Genomic DNA, 13,463 nt, shown 5'->3' on the forward strand with positions numbered 1-13,463 from the left:
AGGCCCCCACTCATGTCTCCCACCCCCCAGCACTGTGGGGCACCTGCCAGCAGGCCCCCACCCATGTCTCCCACCACCCCCACCCCCCCAGCATCCAGGGGCACCCTCCACCAGGCCCCCACACATGTCTCCCAGCACCCCCACCCCCTAGCATCCAGGGGCACCCTCCACCAGGCCCCCACTCATGTCTCCCACCACCCCCACCCCCCAGCCACCAGGGGCACCCTCCACCAGGCCCCCACTCATGTCTCCCACCACCCCCACCCCCCCAGCATCCAGGGGCACCCTCCACCAGGCCCCCACACATGTCTCCCAGCACCCCCACCCCCTAGCATCCAGGGGCACCCTCCACCAGGCCCCCACTCATGTCCCCCTGCACCCTGACCCCCTAGCATCCAGGGGCACCCTCCACCAGGCCCCCACTCATGTCTCCCACCCCCCAGCACTGTGGGGCACCTGCCAGCAGGCCCCCACCCATGTCTCCCACCACCCCCACCCCCCCAGCATCCAGGGGCACCCTCCACCAGGCCCCCACACATGTCTCCCAGCACCCCCACCCCCCAGCATCCAGGGGCACCCTCCACCAGGCCCCCACTCATGTCTCCCATCCCCCCACTCCCCAGCAGTGCAGGGCACCCTCCACCAGGCCCCCACTCATGTCTCCCACCACCCCCACCCCCCCAGCAGTGCAGGGCACCCTCCACCAGGCCCCCACTCATGTCTCCCACCACCCCCACCCCCCCAGCATCCAGGGGCACCATCCACCAGGCCCCCACACATGTCTCCCAGCACCCCCACCCCCCAGCATCCAGGGGCACCCTCCACCAGGCCCCCACACATGTCTCCCAGCACCCCCACCCCCCAGCATCCAGGGGCACCCTCCACCAGGCCCCCACTCATGTCTCCCATCCCCCCCACTCCCCAGCAGTGCAGGGCACCCTCCACCAGGCCCCCACTCATGTCTCCCACCCCCCAGCACTGTGGGGCACCTGCCAGCAGGCCCCCACCCATGTCCAACTCATGTTCCCCACCCAACATGTCATCACAGTCCAGATCCCTGGTCTCTATGGTCAGCCCCCAAATGCAAAACACCCACCCGAGTATTGCATCCACCCACTCATATTCTGCAATTACATCACAGAACACCAATTGCAAGTTCCAAAACAAACACATGTCCCTCACATACACCCAATGGGTGTCAGTGAATCTCAAAACACATAACATGAAATGCATGAAAACAATGAGACACCACACATTGAAGTGCAACAAATAAATAATGTATTAAAGGAAAGATGAATAGAAACAAAAATGAAGAAACTGAAATGTGAATGGAAAAAAATGAAAAGAAGCATGTCCGTCCAAAAAAAAGAAAAAATCAAAGAATATAGAAATCCAAAGTAATGTACTACAAAGTCAATGTCCACCAAACAAAATCCAATGTGAAAAAAAAACATAAGCCATTGATCCATGGATAATTTTAAAAAAAAAGTATGTACAAGTCCACAACTATGTACAAAGCAAGAAGCCAGGGTCCATCATCCCAACAAAATAAAGGAAACCTAACTAACTACACTAACTAATAAAAAAAACTATATACAAAAATGTGGCCAATGTCCAAAAGGTCCAAATGAAATAAAAACAAAAATGAAACTTAACACTACCTACATAACTATGTACAAGGGCAGCGGGCTAGTTCCACGGCTCACTTCTGGATGTGCCGGGCCAGGGCATCATCGAACTCCTCCTCTATGTCCCGGAGGCGGTCCTCCTCCATGGCCCCGAGGGTCCGCAGGGCCGTCGACGTGTCCACCTCCAAAGCCCTGCGGATTGCCTCGAGGCACTCGACCCGCCTCAGGGCCCTCTGCATGGAGTTCTCCGCCCTGACCATTGAGAGCCGTGCCTCTTCCGCCCGCTGCCGCTCCGCATCTATGGCGTGGCCCAACCGCTGCCACACGGAAGACACTTTTTGTCCTGGGTCCTCCTGCCCTCCGGCCGATGCCTGCCCCTCCGATGTCGAAGGCCCCGAGCCTTCATGGCTCCCACCATGGAGCTGCTGCTGCTGTGCCTCTGCCCCTGCACTGCCTCCTGCTGCCTGCACATCCTCCGCCGGCTGGGGTGCAGTCGTTGACGTGGCCACCCCTGCTGGACGTCCGACTCCCGACTGTGGCAGGGATGCCTCCTCCACCAGCCTGGCCGCACCGTCAGAGGCAGCTCCACAGGGCACCCAGGTGACTGATGAATGGGAAGATGGCACAGAGGACGACTGGCGCGTAGGGGGTCCAGCTGAGGAGGGGGTCGTGGCAAGCCCCATCAGACGGAGGAATCCGGCCTGGGTGACCTGTCCCAGCAGGCTGACGTGGTCAACGAGCCATTCGAGATGACCTGCAGTCTCTTCATGAAAAGACTGCAGGTCGCCTCGCATGGCCCGTTGACGCAACGCCACTCCAGCCAGGACAGGCTCAACCCGGGCCTGGATAGCCACGTCCGCAGGCAGGGGAAGGCCAGTTGACGTCAGCTCATCCCCTGCCTGAAAACTGGTCTGGACATGGGCATCCCTGCTGGTGCAAGATGATGCAGGGACAGGATCAGGGACAGGATTGCACACAGGCACCTCCGCGGCGGCCTGTGCTGCCTCCTGTCCCTGGTCCTGCACTGCACCACTAGCACCAGTGGGATCCCCACCCCCAGACCCCGTCTCCGGTGCTTGCACGGCCTCCTCCTCCACCAAACCCCCCACCAACCTGGATGACTCTGTGCCATCTTCCCCCGTTGGGCCCTGTGGGGTCCCAGCTGCCCCTTCTGCTGCCGAGGAGTCCAACTGCAACCTCCGCCTCTTGGACCTCCCCCCGGCAGCTGTGGCCTGGGACGCGGCACCGGACTCCTCACTCCCCGACGAGATGACAACCTGGGAGGGGAGCCGGGCCTTGCGTCTCCGGCTGGCGGTCGGATCCCCGCCGCTGTGCTCCACAGCACCTTCTCCGCCCTCTTCATCAGTTGACGCTGCAGACAGGGAGAAACAAAACACAGGCATCAGGGCACTGTACAATGTACACATACACACATGACAGTTGTACATGAGTGGCATTGGCAAACCTCTGACATGTCATCACAATCCCCAACACACATGTCATTACAACTTGCACACACGAGCCATACCACAGCCATGTTGCAACTGCCAACACCATCCATACACATACAACAGCATCAGCAGGCAAAGGGGAGCCAGACATCACATGCAACACAGGAAGTGCACCACACATGTACACACACCACCACACTTGCATGCATGTGTACACCTCTGCTAAGTGTCGCAGTGTTCAGACGGGCATCCATGTCACATCTGCCAATCAGGCTTCCACATACCGCTGTCACATGCATCCATGTTGCATCACTGTTGCACCCTTGTCAAATACACACACATGCACATGTACACAGCGCTGATACAATCAGCTGAAAACAACATACATGCGTGACATCACGGACATGTCTACTCACATACACATTCATACAGACTTGTGTGCCCACACAACTGCATTTGGCATGCAAGCCCACACACACAGGCACCATCCATGTCTCACACATTACAGCCCTCGCATGTGTCAGCCCCACGGCCCTGTACACCCGCACCCATACTCGACCCCATACAAACAGATGTGCAACCTGCACAGTACTGAACAATCACCACACGCACTGCTCACAATCAGGATGCATGTACACTCACCGCTCGACTCCAGACGGGTCTGCCTCTCAAGGACCTGGACGTGGAGCGCTGGGGATATTTGTTCCAGGACCCTCATCTGTTCTTCCGACAAGTGGCCCCGGCGCCCCTTGGCATCCGCTGCCTTCAAGAGGCGCCGGGCCTTGGTCAGGGTCCTGGACCTGAAGTCCTCCCAGCGCTTCTTGACATGTTGGAAGTCGCGGACTGCCACCCCCTCCGCGTTGATGGCAGTCACGATGTCAGTCCAGATCCGAGTCCGTCCTTCTTTGTCGGCGCGGCAACTTCCGAAGAGGGCATCATACTGGCCCAGGACTTGCTCCACCAGGACACCAACTTCGGTGGCACTGAAGCTGGTGCCCCTCTGCCTCTCTGGCCGGGGGTTGTCAGTGGTCACAGATGGAGTTGGCCCCGACATGACAACCCCAGAGGCAGGAGTGGGTGGGCAACTGGGTCCTGGGGCTGGGCTGTGGAGCGATGGAATCCCAGTCGGGAGTCTTTGGTTCCAGCAGGGGTGGTCACACCAACAGCACCCCTGGCTGATGTGCAGGCAGCAAATGGCAGGGCACGTGGGCAGCAGGCAGTCAGGCAGCAGCAGATGGCAGGTGGGAGCATGCTCGGGGCTCTGGGGGGCAGTAGTTCGGCCTTCTGGGCAGGAGCGTGGTCTTCCGTGTGCTTACGCGTGGCCAGCTTGATACGGAGTGATTAGGCACGTGAAAATTCTGCACGTCAGCGTGTAATTTGAGGAAAGGCCCTTAGCGCGTAAGCGCGTCTGCACGCATACGCATTTTCATTGGACCAAAGGCCCTCAGCGCGTGAGCGCGTCTGTGACGTGACGTGCGAGGGAGTATCCCTCATTGCACGTGATGACAGTACACACGTGGATCCCAACCAATCGCGTGTGAAAGTTCACGGGACCCCGAAACACACGTACCCCGGCCAATCGCGTGTGGAACTTCCCGCGCACCCCGAAACACACGTACCCAGGCCAATCGCGTGTGGAACTACCCGCGCACCCCGAAACACACGTACCCAGGCCAATCGCGTGTGGAACTTCCCGCGCACCCCGAAACACACGTACCCAGGCCAATCGCGTGTACGCTCGCTCCCCTCCGATCACACGCGATAACACCAGAATACGGGAAACCAACGAGTCCGCCCACACGGAGGCGTCCCGCGCCCGCGCACAGCATAAAAGTGCGCGCAAACAACAAACGCGTATATACAGCGACATGAATGCCCCATTTGTTGCTGCAGTGATTGTGGGACACCGCAGGAGGAGGAGAATAGCCAGGCCACGCATTTTTGCACCACGGACAGGCCTTTTTGGGATGCCTGACGACCAGGTCTACGGCAGGTATAGGTTTCCACCCCATATCATCCTAGACCTGGTCAGGGAGTGGGAAGATGACCTCACATCCCCCACCCTTTGCTCCCAAGCATTGAGCCCCTTGGAGAAGCTGCTCAATGTCTTGCATTTCTTGGCCACTGGGTCGTTTCAGCGGACCACTGCCATAGTGGGGGGGGTCTCACAGGCCACGCAGTCACGCTGCCTACACCAGGTACTGGCAATCATGACAGCGCGCCCCTCAGTCCGCAGGCACATATACATGCCCAGAACACCCGCAGAAAGGCAGGCCGTTGTCCTGGATTTTTTCAGGGTGGCACACTTCCCCAAAGTGCTCGGTGCCATAGATTGCACCCATGTGGCCCTACGTCCACCTAGGGCCACTGAGCACATCTACCGAAACCGCAAGCACTGGCATTCCATCAATGTACAGGTGGTATGCGATGCAAAGGGAATCATCACCTCTGTGTATGCAAACTACCCTGGCTCCACCCATGACAGTTTCATATACAGAATGTCCGCCCTGAGCCGGGCCCTGGAAGCTGGGCAGCATGGCGACACATGGCTCCTAGGTGAGTACAAATGCCCTTGCACATGCATGCAAGTCACACACAAATATACCAACCCCAATAATCTGAACAATTATCACCTCCCCAGGGGACAGTGCCTACCCTCTGAGCAACCACATGATGACGCCAATCCGGAACCCCACCACACCACCCCAGGTAAGATACAACGCTGCCCATATTGCAACCAGGGGCATAGTGGAGCGCACATTCGGAGTGCTCAAGTCACGTTTCCGCTCCCTTGACCGCTCTGGTGGGCAACTACTCTATGCACCAGCAGTTGTGTGCAGGATCATTGTGGCAGCATGTGTCCTGCACAATGTTGCAACACGGCAGGGCGTCCCGGTGGACATGGTGGTGCCCCCACATCCCCAACCACAGGCACAGGCGCTGCCCATGGGAGGGGACAGGGCACGTGGCGAGGTAGCCCGGACCCAGCTTGTGGCCACATTTTTCACCTAAACTCCCACCCCTGCGGAGTGCACACAGGCCTGGCACATACCAGGTGACAATCGATGATGACAAAGTGACAGTCAACTGTCACAACCCTACCACCCTGAGATAGTTGCCATGGAAGTGCCACATCGTCTGCATCCCTAGCTACTTAAACACAAGCTATCCTGTGCAACCAAAATGCACACATATGACATGTGACATGACATGAGCCATACACAAGTATTACAAGGCACAATGAGGCAGGGGGGGGGAACAAGGGAACACAGAGAATGGTACTACTAGGCCAGGTGTCATTGTGATTGTGCAAGTTCAGGGGTAGGGGGAAGGGAAAAGTGCAAGGGTGGGGGGGAGTCCAGTACAGGGGAAGTAGGCCAAACAATTATACATAGGTCGCCTGGTGGCAACTGCTAAGGTAAGTGCAGACGAGTGCTGGGAAGGGAGGGCTGTAGGGATAGAGAGACAGTACTGCAGTGCAGGGGTTGCCAGGGTGGCAGTGCAAGTGGACAGTGGCTGGCCCAGGGACCGAGGTTGGTGAGAGTGGCCCAGTTGCAGCTCCTGTGCAGTTCCAGTGAAGAATTCTGCAAGGGAGAGGCAGAGAGTAAGCAGAAGCAAAGAGGAAGGTCTTGAGGTGCTTCCTGAACTGGAGATGGTTCCCCTCAAGTTCAAGTCAGGAAGTCTGTTTGAGGGGGAGGGCCCTGCTGCGGAGAGAAACCTACCCCCAGCTAGTTGCTCTGAGAAGCGGGTGACCTGGACATGCAAGGTGTGCATCACACACACCTGCAAAACAGGCCATGGCCATCACTGTCATGACAGTCAAACCCTCCCAAACATCAACATGACATGGCAAGCAATACCCATACACCGACCCAGTAACGATAAGGTACACATTTCCATGTCCTAAATGTACAGTGGCATCGGACAATGATGCCTGACCCGGAATCCGATGAAATGACAGACCAACAAAATGTCCCACCAAAAATTAGTCGATTCCAAATGCATTACAACAGTCGTAGACGTAACATCACAATGAATGCCTGGCTATATGCACATGATGCATTGCAAAATGAACACTGCAGCTCATGTGTGCAATGTCCTACTCCTGCATCACACTGCTCAGCGCACAGCACAGTGAACAGCCATTGCGTGTGATGCACACCCTGAGCATCACATCTAAGTGACAGACTACATCAAACATCAAATTAGGCATGTACTCGAACCATAACCGGTCACAGAACATGTGCTGGCGGGACACAGTGGCCACCAGAAGGCAAACAGTGTACACGTGGATATGCAAGGGTGGGAGTACATGGAGTGCATCCGAGTGCAAGTGTGTGGTTCTGCAAGGACATGCACTCCACATATGCATGTGCACTCAAGTGACCATCAGTGTTCCCTACACATCACATGTGAACATCCACCATGTGTACACCCCAGCATGTCAAACCACTACTATCCCCTCGCACCTGAAAGGAAAACACAACACATGAACAGGCATTGATTTGCAGAACACAACATGTACATAGGACAACAACATTACAATGTCAGAGTTCCCATCACACTGCAGGGCAACGCAACTATCAACAACAACCCCCCCCCCTCGCAAATGACCATGACCCACTGAACAACTGCACCTGGGTCATGGAGCCTCCAACCCTCATTCCCACCTGGCCACAGGATCACCTTTACCCTTCGTGTCCATCTCCCACCTTGTGTGTAAAGAGATGCCTGAACCCTCAGAATCCACACTCATTTCCAAAATCACATAATCCAAGGCATGAAAAGGAACCCAAACACCCTCCAGTAGATGACTTGACATAGCAGTACGTCTCAAAGGCCAAGTACTACCACAATGATGCAACAACCAAGGTAGCACAGCAAAACAATGTCACGACAGGATGTGAGACATGTGTGGTACATGACATAGGATGATGCACCATGAATGGATGTGTACTGTCACAGATCCCCTGTACAGGCGCTGGAGTCTCATGAAACAACCACCCACACCATGTCCCGGGTGCCTGCAAGGTCAAACTCACACAGGCCCCTGAGATCCTGGTGGGGAAAGAGGTTCAGGGATATGCAGTCTGGACAGGTGTAGACACACTGGATGACTGGAATGCGTGGCAGGTGAGGGGAGCAGGAATGACACATGAAACCAGGGAATGCACGAAAATGTACAACCTGCATGAACACATGCACAATCCAAACAAACTTGGACATCATTGTCATGGCCTTCTGTAGTCCAGGCTCAGGAGTGGTACGAACCAACCACCCCCTCTAGGGTTTTGGCGCCTGCAAGTTCGGGGCTTACACAGGCATCCGCAACCCCAGTGGGGAAAGAGGGTCAGGGAACATTGCTTGGATAGGCATGGGAAGCAGGAACACCGGGTAGAGGGTACAGGTTTCGAAATTGCATAGGATCAAGGGTGATTAGGGTAAAAAACATACCAAATAGGACCACACATAAATCCATGCATCAGTACACTCCCCAGCAAGCCTATGCAGGGCAGTTTGTAAGAAAATACAACAAGACACTTAGCTCTGGTTTTGAGTGCTGGCCTCCTGCCTGCGCACTCTCAGGTCTGGTTACAGGAGCACTGCAATGCTGCAAAGAGAGACACAGTCAGCAACCAGTACATGCCAATTACACAAAAACACAACACAAAACATGCCCCATAACAACATACACCTCTACAAACAGAAAATCTGTGCTCCATGCTTCGTACCCATATATAACATCAACCCTGTGACGGGTCATTCACAGTCAATGCAGTAAGTCAGCCGCTGGTGGGTGCGTGGCAAATGGAACACCAATGTGTCACAATTCACACAACATGCAATGTTCCCTGGGTAAGCAGACAGACCCATATGGCAAGCCATGACTACAGATCAAGTTGCGTACCACCATGACCAAAACAAAGTAGCCAGTGCATTTATCATGAAGTACGTGGAATAGACATGCACTGCACCCGAGTATGTCCCTTGCTGTATGTCCCTGTGAGCTGCCCCTTTCCATGTCTTGGAAGGCTACATGGTTGATACAAGTGCCTCAATGAACCTTGGTGTACCGCAGGGTATGTGCCACTGCCCCTGCATGTGTCCCAGACAACCCTACTATCAACAGCCATCAGTCCACAAACACATCTGAGCTGCATTCTGTGCTTCAACACCAATATTTGTCTAAGCTCACCCTCAGTGCTGTGACTAAGCCTGCACGTGCAACTCGCCTGGTGCAAGCTTTGCTGTCTCGTGGCCCCCCTGTGATGCTCACCTTGCCTGGAGTTGCTTGGAACATGTCAGCAGTTCTAGGATGTGGGTCTGCAATCACTGTGGCTCTGCTTGTGCACACATGTGCATGTGGGCACCAACAAACGGGTCAGGAATTAGGTCGTCCAATGGGCCATGTCTGCTGGCAAAGGTGCTCTGATGCCTCATCCCCCTGCAGAAAGTGCATGAAACACATGATTAATGCATCAAAGTGATCTGTGTGTGTCTCATCAGGCATCTCATTACTTGACCATGTCAGAGAGTCACATCACAAATCACACCATCAGTCCGTCTTTCACCTACAAAGTGTGGAACACTATCTACAGCATGATTTGCAACAAGCACGTGTACAGGAAAGATATGAAACATAATACACAATGCATAGCAATCAATGTCCACATTAATCATGACACGCCCCATCTAGCAAAAGCTGAACAGTGGACAATTACACCTAAATCATCCCCACTAGGGGTGTCAACACAAGTCAAAAAGCACCAGACATGCCACAGATATGACAGTCCAAAGCCCTTGTGTAAAATTCTGTTACACCGAACCATCCTTGCGAGCCCATGGATAAGGGAGGCAGGAGTGGCATATGTGAGTCAAGGAACCCAAGCAGCAAACACATACACAAGACAACCATGAAGGGCCCAGCTGGAACAGACAGTGGATGCCTTCAAAAACCACAAGGCACCGCACTGTCACATGTAAGCACAATAGACTACAAATTTTAAACTAACTCAACTATTAACTAATTACACTAACTAAGGAAAACCTACATTACCTATTTAAACTAACTATCAAACAGAAACTTAACTAACTAAACTAAAAGAAAAATCAAAAATGGCCACATACGACCCGGGGGGGAGGGGAGGCACCCAGGAGGGGGGAGGTACAGGGTGCTGCTCAACATCCACATGCGATGATGCTGAGCCAAAAAAAAATACCTCCATGGGCTCAACGCCTTCACAGCACGACCTATGTGGGAGATAGATGGTCGTCCGAGTCTGGCTCATCCTGTAAAGGAGGACGTGGCACAGTAGCCTGGCCACGCCTAGCCGCAGCTTGCCCCTCGTCGGCAGCAAGTCTGCCGGACAGGTGAGCCTGGTTCTGTGTGGCGATGTTACATAGGTCTGCATGCAGGACCTCACGTGATACACGTGCTTCCTCTTGCAAGGTAGCACGTGTAACACGGAGTTCCTCCTGCAAGGCCTGGCTGGACAACCGCTGCGCCTGTAGCTCAGCCGAGATGGTGCGCTCAAGCTGTGCAAACCTCTCCTCTGCCTGCTGCCTCTGGGACATCATAAGGACACCCAGAGTGGATCTGAGGGAGGCATACTCCTCCCTCAGGGCATCCATGTGCGCCTCTGCGTGAGCAGCAATTGCTTGACGCAGAGACGACATTTCAGCCTGGCGTGCCCTGTCTGAGGCTGCCATGCCCAGCCTGAGTGAGCGGGCCGTGGACCGTGCCGCCTGCTGCTGGAGTAGCACCTGCCTAGCAGGGGGGAGCACAGATCGGGCCACACGCTCCATGCTGTCAGCGATGTTCTCCATTGCTGCCCCCTGCCGTTCTGAATTGGCAGTCATGTCTTGCTCCCACTCAGTATACAGCGGTTGCGCGCGGCGACCGCGTTGCCGGGCTTGACCCCTGCGGGACCCAAGGACCGGGGGTCCTCGCTGTGTTGGCACCGCCTGCGGCTGCACGACTACATGCCCCCGTCGACGTGATGTCCCAGGCACATCAGTGACTGGTGTGGAGGGTGACCCTGCGTCCCGATCCACCACGGGCGGAGGAACCAAGACTGTCTGATCCCTCAGTGCAGGGGTCGCAGACAGAGGAGTGTCCACATCAGAATCACTCACCCCTGACACATGGACTTGATGGTCATCCAACTCAACATGGACGTCAGAGTCGTCATCAAGGCTGGACTCATAGGCAGCCAGAGACAGGATGGACTGCAGCACTTGGGGGTTTTCGTGGCCTACCACCCCACGACCCCCACTAGTGCCGGGTTGATGTGGTCTTACCAACCCTGTGTCTGGCATGACAACACCATCCTCTGCATCCATTGCGTCATCACCTGAAAAATAGAGAGGAAAAGGTCAGTACACATGTCAGAAGCACACAACACACACACATACACACCGACAGCAAAGGCATCTGGCAGACATGTGACACACAACATATGACCTTGCATGCATGCTGGGTCTACTTAGAATAGCTTCTGTGATCAGACCTGTTGAAAGGTGGCAGTTTGCATGGAAGTGGGTCTATGCAGTGCAGAAAATGTGTACGCCACTCACTACCTACATGTACAAGCACTCCATGGTGTGTGCCAGGAAATGTGAAGGCAGTGCAATGTCAAAATCAGACATCACGTGCATTGTGTATTCAATGTGTACCATGTCTAGAAGGCAAGCACCCCTCCACCCCAGTACCAAAGCAGGGATGCCTAGCATGGTATCAAAAGGCTGACCATACACCTGTGTATTGACAAGCAGTGTTGACTGGCATCAACAGCTTAATGTGATTTCAATTACAACACTGCAAATGATGCTGGGACAGTGGGCAGGACACATGATGGAAGATCCGGAGGCCGGCCACGTGTGTAGAAGACACGACAGGAGTTGGACTGAGTCATTGGCCATTGAACAGGCTGAGGCCTGTGAGCCACACAGATTGTCAGAGCCTAAACATGTGTGCAACGCAGGACTGAGCCACAGTTGACATGGGGAGGCCGATAATATGGCAGGCAATGTATGTAACCAAGGACTCATATTACAGTGATCATCCAGTCAAGGACACATAGGGGCATGTGTGCAATGCACATGGAGCATGAATGGGCACTCATGTCCCTGCGGGACATCTGACCCATGCACAGTACAAGTGGGATGCCCTGCATCGAGTACTAAGGCTGTACCACACGGCATATGTCTGGCAGTTTCTAAGCTGGAAGTTAGCATCTACACAGGACACATGAACATGAAACTACACATTGGCAAGAATGTAGCAGACCAGTGCAAAGGTGGAACTGGGGTGCAGAGTGGCGGAGGAGGGGCAAGGGAGCATGGCCACATGGAGTCCCGCATGCAGGCAGAGGAGACATGCATGACGGTGGCATTGCATTACTTACACATCAGAACCATGTACAGGTCACATGTAGCAGCAATCATGCACAACACATCCCACAAGTGAAACACACACGTCCTCAACAACTACGCATCAACACTCACTGGACTGGGCATCAAAGTCCAGCATCTCTCCCACACCTTCGACCAATTCTGGTGGTATGAACTCCGCAACGAGAGCCTCATGCGGAGTGAGTTCTTCCTCCTCTGGTGCAGGCCCACCGCCAGTCACCAGAGTCAAGTTGTAATTTGAGGCACGCTTGGCCTTAGTGCTGCGCTTGATGTCATTCCAGCGCTTTTTGCACTCCTGCGCCGTGCGCACCTCATGGCCGAATGAACTGACATGTTCCGCCACATGCTTCCAGTGGGTGTCACGTTGGGCAGCCGTAGTCTGACTATTGGCACCCACTAGCATGTCACGGCTGTGTCCCCGCACGTAGTCCACGAGGAAGTCCAGTTCCTGCTTACAGAAAGGCTTCTTCCTCGACGTGCAGGAGGTCGTGGCTGTGTGTGGGGTCCCAGCCTGTGCTGCAGATGCAACCTTCCTCCTCTTGGACTGTGGCGCAGACCCTGGCTGGCTAATGCCGCCCTGACCAGTATGGCCAGTGGGTTGGGTGGATTGAGCCGAGGGAGTGGCAGGTGGAGGGATGACCAAAGGCCTGACTTGTGTCAGTGGCAGCTGGGTGCCCACTAATGGACCCTGCGCAGCAACATCAGCTGTGGCAGGGTCATTGACCGCAACGGTCCTGGTTGGCAGACTCACAACCGGGGTGCTGTTGGGTGCATCTGCCCCTGCACTTGCCAACACCCGGCTGTTCGGGGCAGCAGATGACATGACTGCCCCAGGGACACGTGTCTTGGTCTGAGCAGCCCGGCCTGCCCCAATGGTTTCCCCCCTGGCCTGTTGGAGATCTACCAAGGGCTCTTCAAGTGCCAACGCAGCCTGCGCTGGCAGACCCTGAGCCTGGGTGGCGGTGTCCAC

The sequence above is a fragment of the Ambystoma mexicanum genome, chromosome 7p (genome assembly GCF_040938575.1).
Source record: "Ambystoma mexicanum isolate Mex_15411 chromosome 7p, UKY_AmexF1_1, whole genome shotgun sequence".
In the NCBI taxonomy this organism is placed as follows: Eukaryota; Metazoa; Chordata; class Amphibia; order Caudata; family Ambystomatidae; genus Ambystoma; species Ambystoma mexicanum.